This window comes from Seriola lalandi, unplaced genomic scaffold (assembly GCF_002814215.2).
Source record: "Seriola lalandi dorsalis isolate HSWRI2012SDOR001 ecotype SW California unplaced genomic scaffold, Sedor1 jcf7180002054968, whole genome shotgun sequence".
Taxonomy (NCBI): domain Eukaryota; kingdom Metazoa; phylum Chordata; class Actinopteri; order Carangiformes; family Carangidae; genus Seriola; species Seriola lalandi.
The window spans coordinates 468,034-479,356 of record NW_019525519.1 but is presented as its reverse complement, the minus strand read 5'-3'; the positions used below and the strand labels follow the sequence as shown (position 1 = coordinate 479,356).

Here is an 11,323-nt window from a genome sequence, read left to right as displayed (position 1 = left end):
CCATTTAGCCCTGTTATATTCAATTCTGATGTTTCAAATAGGTTTCGTCGTTAAACCAAGAGCCAAGTCCCATTAGAACAAGTAAATTCAAATGATGAATCTATTTGACAAAGATAAGGTTAGACTATTTATTGTGGCAATGAAGCCAAGATGTACCGACGGGCCTGCTCTGTTTGACCAAGAGTCCCTCACAAACCCTCCAATATACTGAGTCAATAAAGGCAACTTCACACCTAGCCTGTGATATTTAGGTTTAGGGTTATTAATGAGTCCTGCTTGTCTAAAATTGACCCAGTAGACCCAGTGTAGACACAGCCCCAAGACGGTTGTCTTTTGAATATATTAATTTACATAAAAGCTGTGATAATTGTATTAATATGTGTTGGCGTTTTCTCCCTGATATACAAAGAAAGTGACGCATCTATTCAGCGCATCTATTTCCCAATTAAAACGACTGACGTCAGACGTACTGACAAAGGGAAGCGTGAGTTCATCATGAGGTGATTTTGAGTTAACATATAGACTATAATATATACATAAAAGGCCGGATTATGTGACATTACTGTCTGATTTTTCAAGTAGCCTATAACAACAGTTATTTGGAGGAAAACTTATACATAGGTTTTGGATTGACTAAACCATTGTCAGCATCATAATAAATTAATATCAGTAAGAGCAACACAGCAGTGTATAGTTGTAAAATTAACTGACACTGATGAAAAATTTCATACTCAGTAAATTTAAACACGCCTAGGAGTTGCAAAGTTTTGTAAATTCAGTCATTTTTAAGGTTGGACTTTGTTGAAAAAATATCAGGTGGAGTCGAGTAAAGTCTTTAAACGGGGAGTTTTCTTGGGTAATATTTGAAGGTATATATAAAAAGCGTGGGACGTAGTATAGAAACTGAAAACAGGCTAGACTGCATGTTAAATGTGATAATAGGTTGCACTGGAAGTGGTAGAGTAATAGGAGCTGCCACATACTGTGCAGTATGTCACTCCACTTCACAGTTAGCTCACTGTATTTGCCTAGAATTGCAATTAATTACAATTAGTCAGTATAAATTTGAAGTGTTTCTGTACCAGAGAAATTCTACATTTTAAATTTCTAAAATAAAAAAAGGTTTCATTTATTCAAATTAACTACTCATTGAAAAGCTAAAAAAGCTTTTTTGAAAAGTTATGGGAGAAATGTTAAGGTGGATTTATTACCATTTTTAAATCAGAATTGCCAGTTGTTAAATGAAGCCTGTCATTAGGCATGCATTAACACTATAATAATTTTCTTTGTTCCCAGGAAGCTTCAGACTTACCTTTTGCTGTTCCAGCAAACAACGGAGCCTGTTCCTGTCTTTGGTTATCTAGCTGTATGAGTGTTAATCATCCATCATAAAGCTAGATAACCGAAAGTAGGAATGAACTCCAAACCCTCAGCTTCCTGCATCGGTGAGATGAAGCCAAAAGAAAAAACAGATTCCACTACAAGAGGACAAGAAGTCTTTTCAGGTGGGTTATGACACACAAAACAATTTTGTTAATCTGAACGTGCAAATGAATTTGAACTTTTGTCAAAGACAAAGTGGTTTCATCATCACAATTGGAGCTGCAACAGTTATTTGATTAATTGATTAGCTGGTTGACAAAAACACAATCTGCAACTATTTTGATAACTGATCAGTTGTTTAAGTTATTTTTTAGTCAAAAATGTCAAACTTTTCTCAGTTCAAACTTCTTCTCTTAATCTCATGTGGTAGTAAATTCAATATCTTTGTATTTTGGATGGTGGGTTGGACAAAATAAGCAATCTGAAGAAATTATGTCAGACTTTAGGAAACTGGTGGGTGGTTTCCATTTTTTTCCATTTTATAAACTGATCAATCAATAATGAAAAAAATTATTAGCTGCAGCCCTATAGTCACAATGAGACAGTCAAACATAGATCATATATATCTGTATATAATTTTAGTTTCCGAAATGCCCCTGTTCACAGTTTGACATTCTTTCATAAAACCAGGGAGAATATCTGAATAATTATTTGAACTATTTTGATAATTAATCAAATTTAAAGTTATTTTTCAGTCAAATATGTCAGACTTTTCCCTGTTCAAGCCTCTCATCTGAGAAGATTTCCTTCTTTTCGTAAATCTCTCTTCACTGAGAAAATACGGGCTATTTGAAAGTTAAACCCATATATGACTGTTCTTGTCTCATGCTTCCTTCTGATACCTGCCACAAAATGTCTTTGCGTAGCAGTGGTACTAGCTGTCACATTGTCCCTTCACTAAAGTGTGTGTTGAACAAACCTAAAACTATTAAACAGCTTTACATCTGCTCAGTGTCGCTGGTGCTTTGATTAAACTCAAAAGCTTCAGGTGGTAGGCTATTACTTGAATCTGCTTAAGTCCATTATAAATTGAAAAATTAATTTTCATTCATTCACTTAAAATGTAATTTTATTTGAATAATTGTATCAAAACAGATGTCCGTATTCTTTTGCTACTATAACAATGGTGCTGAAAATTATGCAAAATGAGTGGAAGATACAACAAATGTTCCTCATAATGTTTCTAATCCTGCAACAATTGAATTATCTGACAAAATACTAAAGGTTGCAAGAAACTGAACTGTTTTGCTGGTTAGAAAATCTGGCTAAAACTTTGAAGTCACAGCTTGTGTCTCATGAGAAAAATGCCAACATGAACCAAAACATCCCCCTTTTCTGGTGTTAAAACGCATATTTCTTTTTATCACAATTACTTTTTTCTTAACATTAATATTCACACAAAAAACATCTTTTTATATTCAATTGGGATAGTTTTTTTTAATTTAATGTCAGGCATTATTCAGTGTACATGCAGATGCAGATTATTCAACAGTTATGTATTTACAATAATTTTACAAATGCAAAGAAAGAATATATTTTCCTGAGTCTAATCTGTAAAAAATGAGTGTGCAGAGGCCTCCTCCCACGATGAAAGCTTATGTGGGACTGTGCAGGTTAGAGCTCACCCTCCCTCTCTGCCAGAACATCATGTTGTCTATATGGAAGCCATCTTGACGGAGCCACCCTGCTGCCTCTAAAATGGTTGTGTTGGCACATAGCTGGGCCGCATTAATTGGTCCATCGTTAGCTGTCTATCAGACTCTAATGAGCGCTGTCTTTAAGCCTTCCTGTCTTACGTCTTATTACTCGTCTCCTCTCTGGTGTGATCTAACTAACTAGACCTGTAGCTAATTAGTGAGGTCACATTACTAAGGCCTTTTAAATGGTATTCAGTGAGTTAGAGTGCATATAACTGCTACTGTAATTGAACGGCGAATGAATAAATGAGTGATTCAGAGGTAGACAATCTCAGGACATTTGATTATATTAAAGCTGCTGGTAAATTACTGTACACGTGACATCTGTGGGATCCCACTAATGTCATGAGTGATGAAATAAAAGTCCTACAAGTCTTATTAGTGAAGTCAAGTTTACAGAAACAACATATTGTAGTACAAATAACTGTTGATAAGCAAACCTGGCTCCGATAATTGATACACAGACAATTACCCCAAAATGTTCTACAAGTTAAAGTAGTCAGTTTTATAGTAAGCATGACAGATAAAATAAATTAACAAATAAATACATTCACACATCTCATTAGCCACATGATATTTTACAAACTCTTGACATAGTCTTACGAATTATCTGTCAGAGCCACCATCACTGTAAAAGAGCAAAAAAAAAGAATTCAGTAATTTTAATGGAAAATCAGCTAAAAAAAAACCTAAATAAATATCACTTTTATGCTTTGAGGATGCTTTTGTGTATTGTTTTTGTGTTTATTTGTTCATTTAAAAACATACACCATCTCCAAAAACATTGTGCAAAAAATATTGAAATGATTCAGTTTTCTTTTGAATTAAAATTATTTTAAAAAGGCTGGAAGAAGAATAATGAATATAGGCTATTTTTATTTATTTATTTATTTTTTGATAGATAATGAAAGACTAAAATAACAGGCCTCCAGTCTGTAAACCTGCTCTGGTAAAATCTTGTGGTCCCAGTTAATCAATTCAGTAATTATTATTTATCATTTTAGGTGTAATGGGTAGAGATAATGACACAGGAGTTTGTCCCATGAACAATGAAGATGAAAACAAATCTGATTTGTTCTTTTTTTCTTTTTTTTTAACGAAACCACTATAAAACTGATGGGGTGGGTAACAGAGTGAGGGACACTGTGATACACGTTTTCGTTAATTATTCAATAAACATGAATTACAGTGAAGACTTCAGGGCGCAGACGCAGACCTATAGGCCTTATGTGTTTTTTTGTTTTTTTCAAAAAGGCCAGACCTCAAGAGCTAATTAATACATATTTATAGGAGAGGAAAATGCAAAATTCCTGCAATTCAAATATCTGTCCGTTTGTCTGTTTTTAATTAGTTCTTCAACTTTAATCGCTGCAAATTGTGCTGTGTACATTAAAGACACCTTCCTCTTTCTTGCTCTCAGACTCCAGATATTTGAAGTGCTTCCTCTTCCGATGACCTCCTGGTTCCCACCGTGATGTTGTTGAACAGAGACAGATTAATGTTGACATACAGAAAGGTTGAAAATGAACTCCATTCCGATGTGTCAGGTAGACTTACAGTTCAATCCAATTAAATAGGCCTATACATCAGAACAAAAGGCCCAGTATTATTTTACATTTTACCTGGGTTGTTGTTTTTTGTTTTTACAGTATAGCCAAGAGATGAGTGGATACTTACTTATAGGTGGCTCTGTTTTATCCGCAGTGTTGAAACTGAGAGACTGACCCTCAGACAGGAAATATGTCCTGCACACATAAACGCTTCTTACAAAAAGTCCTCATCCACCGTTCGCGCGCGCTCTGTCGGTCTCTCCGCCAGGCCATCGCTGTGGCAGAAAGCTGGCCTGCCGAAAAACAAAGGGTGGTCTTACAAAGATGGGAAATAAAGGAAACAATCGCGCAACTCCAGCCGATAATGAATAGGACACAGACAAGCTCTGCATATTAACATAATTGCATAGAAACGAGGGCAGAGAGTACTTAAAGGCGCAGCAGCACCCAGCACCCAGCACCCAGCACCCAGCCTCCATCCGCTGTTAACAAGACCCAAGTCTGGATGCGGATTTGAATTATGGACGGAGAAAACGGACAATTTCATACTTTCATCATTTATTGTCGAATTCTGTTGCCATTAAATATTTTTGTTACAATGGTGCAGTGCCCATCTAATTTAATTAATCCTTAAATTAAACCAAACCTGAACTTGTAATATCTTTAAAAATGCTGTGCTTAGAGAGGTCTACATTAACATTAGAAAGCTGAAACACTATTTTCTTTTCTAAATAAAGAACATAAAACTGTATTTATGTATTTGCACATGAAAATATTCAACATATAGGCCCAATCCACCACCCTGCTGTTTGATTTGTTTACTGTGAATTTTATGTTTCAGCATTAAGGTAAATCTTGTTATGAAGCCAGGATTTAAATTCTGATGGAGAAATGCTGTATTCTCTGTTATTGACTCAAAAGTAGTCTGATTTGAATTAAAAACCTAACAAAATTCCATGAAAAAACGTAAAGGGCATGACTTGAGTGTCTCTATCAAGGCCCTGCTTTCGACTTTTCTGTTTTTAATGTCCTTAAAATTTAGAATAGCTGTTGACATTAATTAAGACTATAGAGTTGAATCATGCCCCAATTCTCACTAAGGTCAGCTTTATTGTTGATGCTTTTGGCTGTCTTCCATGGCCCACCTGTGTTTTATGTAACACTGAGTTTTCAAAGTTGTTGCTTTCTTATGATGGCAAAGAAGTAATGGTTTTAATAGACAGCGCCATAGCTTGGAAAATAAAAGGGGAACTGTTCCTTTATTAGCAAGCAGGCTGTAATTAGACAAGCAGCAGGGGGGAGGGGCCATGTGTGAAGCTGAGTGATAATATGAGCTCACAAAGCAAAATGCTATATGACTACCAACACAGAGCAAATGTGTAAATCGGCCTCATTGGCTTGATTCAAAAATGTATTTTATTCTCAGATTGAAAACCAACAAAAAGAAGTTTTAACCTGGCACTGATGAAAATATAGTATAATATTTACAAATTATTTGCTTTAGTGCCAGAAAACAATTAAACATCTCAGAAGGCTTGGAATCAATGTGCCTGGGTCTAGTTATAGTGACAATGACTATTTGTTTGTATGTGAAATAACATTTGACATCAATTTACCTTCTCTTTCTCTGCGGCCTTCAGCCACTCTGCACAACAACTGTTGGCTTAATGAGACTGTTGTAAATTCATGAACATCATTTCTGAGGAAAAAGTACCATTTGGATTTTAGTCAGTTTTACAAACCATCATGGACAAACACCAAGTGACCCACACTCGATATGCACCTGTACACATGCAAAGTACAAGTGTTGTTTTTTCCCCCCTGATGCACAAACACAGTACAGCCACTGCACTGTCCACCGCAGCTGCACGAGACCTGTTGGTAAACAGTAGCCAGAGTCCACATTATCATTCTGATCCTGGCTTCGCTCCACAATGGCTGCTTTGTGAAAGGAGCACTTGACAAAGGTCTGCCACCTCTATTTCCCAACACTGCGTATGTGAGAGGCTGCGGCAGTAAACCCTGAGCAATGAGGTGGGAACGACGTTCCAGACCAGACAGTGGCAGATGACTGCATTAGCACTGCAGCCATAAGAGGGTCTCCTGGAAAAGTTGGCCCTTTGTCTTCCTGACTCTTTATGTCTGCGAGTGACTCTCTCACACTGAGTATATGGGTGTGTATGAGTGTGTGGTCTCATGCCAGAACTAATGCTAATGAAAAAGAACGTGGCCATTATACCAAATGTGTATCCTACTTGATTCATAAAGAAGGGACTCAGCTTTGCAAAGATGTAGCCTCCTAAATATTTGGTTTAGTTTTATTCTATCATAAACAACCCACATGACACACTTGTATTCACAAATGTTCACAAAACGAAAAAAAAAGAAAAAAGAAAACCTAAATTAAACACTGTTCAATAGTTCAATATGGGGCCTAGACATTCAACATAAAATGGCAAGAAGCACAAAGTTAATATGAATGTTAACTTGGGCATTCTGGATATGTGAATTTCTCTCTGTCACTTGCATATCCTACATCCAGAAAATCTCTAAAATCAAACATCTGTCCATTAAAATTCATTTTGTCTTAAGGAAGACAAAACAAATAGACATAACCTCCTACCAGCTTCATTGGTAAAAGTAAAAATACATTCAATGGACAATTCTTCCTTTATGAACATTTATAAGAGGAATCTAAGTAAAAGCTATGATCTATTATTGATTTCCCTTATTAAATCTGTCCCAACAATACACAAGATAAAGACATGATGATTTTATTTCTATTGTAAATGAGCTATAATTCAATACAGAAATTTTGGCAGCAAAACTATAAGAGACGGAGACACATGTATGCAGTATGCTGGGCTCCACCTGCAAAGTCTATGAAGATTATGAGAGAGTTGGCACATGTAGTGTATTTTTAGGCGGTTAGATGATTTGTTTCTGTTGCCTTGTGTCTTAGCGACAGGCAACATGCTAATAGAAAGGATATTCAAATACACTACAGTGCACAAATCAGACTCTGATTAGCTCTGTGTGGGTCAGGTGTGCTCTTTTGGTAAGGGAAGACAGGTAATGGATGGTGATGCTTTCAGGTCTCATCCATTTTCTGATGTGAGACCTTGCTCCCACCGGAACAAACCCGTGGTATTCCAGTATACAGCAATGACCCCATCCTGTCTCAGTACCAGAACCTGTGCAGAACAGGGGCGACTGTTAGCACTCCTGAAGGCAGGACGTCCCCACAGCCCCCTTTCCCCCCCCACAAGGATTCCGCAGCTGCGATTCTGTCTTAATCTGGGGGATAAACACGATTATCCTGCTATGGCTTGTTCTTGGCTTTGTAACAGCAACAGGGGACCTTTCACAGCTCCTTTTTTCCCATGGTCGAGTGGGTCTGAGCAGCTAAGACCCCCGATGTGGACCAGTCGCCATTCTTCAGCTTTAGGCTGGAGCAAACAGGCATATCACACCGATCCTGAGGCAGATAGATGGAGATAAACACTGAATGTTGAAAATATTAGCTGCATTATTGTTGAGCTGCAGCTCCTCACACTCTTTATCCCCCTGTAACTGAGCTGTTCTCTTTAGATACTGTGTGACTTCATTAATCGTTTTTTTGTGAACTGATAAGTTGTAGAAATTATTCTTCTTATCAGTAGTAGTCATGGTTGTAGCAGTGGTAGCATATGTATTAGTATATATTAATATTTATTTTATGGTAACATTTATATTATTTCTTGTTTAGTTTTTAATTTCATTATAACAGAGCAATTTATAATGATGTTCTTGATGTGATTTTAAAAAAATAAATAAATAAAAATAAGACAAAAAACAAGAAAAATTAAGTCACTTTCAAACATTTTCTGGAGCCTTTAACCACATTTCCAGAGAAAGCTCCAGAAAAAGCCTGTAGGTTGTTTAAACATTTGTTCATTCATGACTTACACAGCAGATCTTTAACATTCATGACATATAAGTATTTCAGATACTAAATCACAGAACAAAATCTCAAAATCTCTCAGGAACAGATTTCCATTCTCCCCCGCCAGTCGTTCAGACGAGTCGGTCAAGTTCAAGTTCACAGGGCTAGAAACGTCTCGACTCCTCATTCACTTCTGTCGTTCCTCCCCCCAAAACTCCTCCCTCTCCCTCCCTCTCCCCACCGCGCTCTGTGGTGACTGCATGGCGTTACTATGACAGAGGGGCTGTGGCGTTGTTATGGCAGCAGGCTGGACGGCCCGGCTATGTGCTGGTGAAAAGGACAGCCTGTCAGAGAGAGAGAGAGACAGAGAGAGAGAAAGAGAGAGACTCAGGTCCCCCCAACAGCTGAGCACAGACACCCCCCGCCCCCCTGCAGCCACCCTCCCTCCGGCCTTTCAAACATCTCCCAGACCCTGGGAACACCAAGAATTTCACATTCATCATCCTTACACATATACACACACCAACCCCTCTCACACTCCTCCCCAACCAACCCCTAAAGTTTGTGTCCATCCATGCATCCGTCCACCACTTAGCATCACTCGTCACCCACACTTCCAGCCACCTTCCTCACACACACACACACACACACACACACACACACACACACACACACAAACACACTGTTTTTCTTCGCTCCTCCTCAGTGCCCACACTACATCTCACTTCATTATGCCAACCTGTATCTTATAATCAAGTAAAGGATTTCAAATTTAAAAAAAAAAAAACTGAGATGAGAAGAATGATGATGCCAAAGACGATGCCTGAGTGCACTGAGTCACTGTGTGTGTGTGTGTGTGTGTGTGTGTGTGTGTGTGTGTGTGTGCGTGTGCATGTGTTAGTGTGGGGGAGAAAGAGAGATTTTGTTGAGGTCTCATTCAACTTTGAGCATGAAAGGCTGATCATTTGCATAAACTACATGCTGTCTGAGGGGCTTGGGGGTGGCAGCCACACTGAGAAAAGATATGAGAGAACATGAAAAAAAAAGAAAGCATGATCGTGAATTGCGGAGCAGTGGGAAGAAAGAGGAGGTTTGAATAAGAGAGAGGGTGAAAATTGGCAAAGAAAGGGTCTTAACACGTCTCCCAGTGGGATTAAATTGTCCAGGAACTTCTTTCTATATAATTTGGTGAATCTGGCAGCAGCTTGGCTGCAGGGCTGAACTCAGCCTGATTTCACATCAAGCTCCCACCTGAACTTCATCTGACAAGAGATACATACGCTGAGATGATGCAACCAGTTAAAGAACAGTGTAAATGTTCAGAGTGGTTCACTTGACATGATTTCATATGACAATATCTGCACGCAAAGAATGTTCTGTGTTAATGCTGAATTACAGAGCTGGGTTTGATTTCTTATGTTTTTCTGTTTTTGTCTCTTTTTTTTGCTCCTTTTGTTTTTTTAGAAAAAGACACAATGATGCTGACGCCTGCATGCTGTGGAGGATCTTCAGTGCATCATTGTGTTAATTACGTGGATTCTTCGGCCAGACATGAGCCTTTGTCTCTCTCTGTGCAATTAGGCAACTGCATGAAAATGTTCTCTTCTCCATGAATGAACTTCAAGTGTAACTGAATACAGTTTTAAACACGGTTCATAAATAGAATTAGTCCGTCACTAACCTTTTTTCATAAAGACGGTAGATTTGAAAATGAGTTTTGAGACCTCAAAAGGTATTTCGTTAGATACACTTGTATTAAGTCTTATTTATTTTTGAAACCTTTTTTTGAGAACTCTTTCTGAAAAATGAATAAAACTCTGGATGGATTTTGTTTGAAATGTAATCCTAATCATTGAATATTTTGTCATTCTAGATGATTATTTATGTAAATTGGTAATCAGATGGTGTGTTGAAGGCCTTGAAAGGTTGTTGTTTTTGTGGATAATGTATTCATATGACTATGGTATTTCATAGTGTCAGAGATAAAGGAAAGACATGTTTTTGTTCTTTATTCAATAAAATAATTATTCCAGAAACATGGTAAACGTGTTATTATTTGTGATATTGTTGAAACAGTTCATAAAGGCTGCTCTCTGTCAGCACCTTGGACAGAGGCAGAAGACTGAAAACAGGCGCTGCACGCTGTGGGCTGTTTGGAGACACGTGGGTCAGGTCTAACAGCCTGAAGTGGTAGGACCTAATTGTTTCATTACTACTGTTACATACTGTTTGAATCTGCAATGCTTTTTCACAAAGTTAGCAAGGAAATGGCAGAAGATGTAGCAACACGGGGGTGGGATGTATGGAAAGGCCTTGGCTCAGGCTTATATCGTATAAATAACAAAGAGCACAAAAAGCACACCTTTCTGACTACAATGCACTGTACCATGACAATAACGTGACTGCATTTCTCTTCATATGGTGTTTTTTTTGTCTTTTTTAAATAAATAAATTAGCCTTAATAAAAGTTTTAATGCGTTGCAATAACTTGTTCAATCCAAGAAATTTCCCCACATTCCGGAAAATCCTCTAATATGATGTCATCGTTTTTCTCTGTAGTCATAAGAATTTAAAGAATAATAATTAAAAACAAAGCCAAAAAAACCCCAAACACAGTCAGCATCAAGACTGAATGCAGGCATTCACTGTTCATGTCTTGTGAGGAACAATATTCAGCCATTTTTACATATTTCTCTCATGTTATAATGAGAGAGATGCCACACAATCACTAAAGTGTAATGTGGTAAATAACATGCCAACCATAAGAC

At 37.6% G+C, this 11,323-nt stretch overlaps 1 long non-coding RNA gene across 1 annotated transcript; it reads left to right on the top strand.

Moving 5' to 3' along the window:
* The first annotated feature begins 1,417 nt into the window (after positions 1 to 1,417).
* Positions 1,418 to 10,591, top strand: LOC147817386 (uncharacterized). The gene is made up of 2 exons (XR_015436434.1): positions 1,418 to 1,505; positions 10,020 to 10,591. It is a non-coding gene; the product is annotated as an uncharacterized LOC147817386 (long non-coding RNA).
* Positions 10,592 to 11,323: the final 732 nt, after the last annotated feature.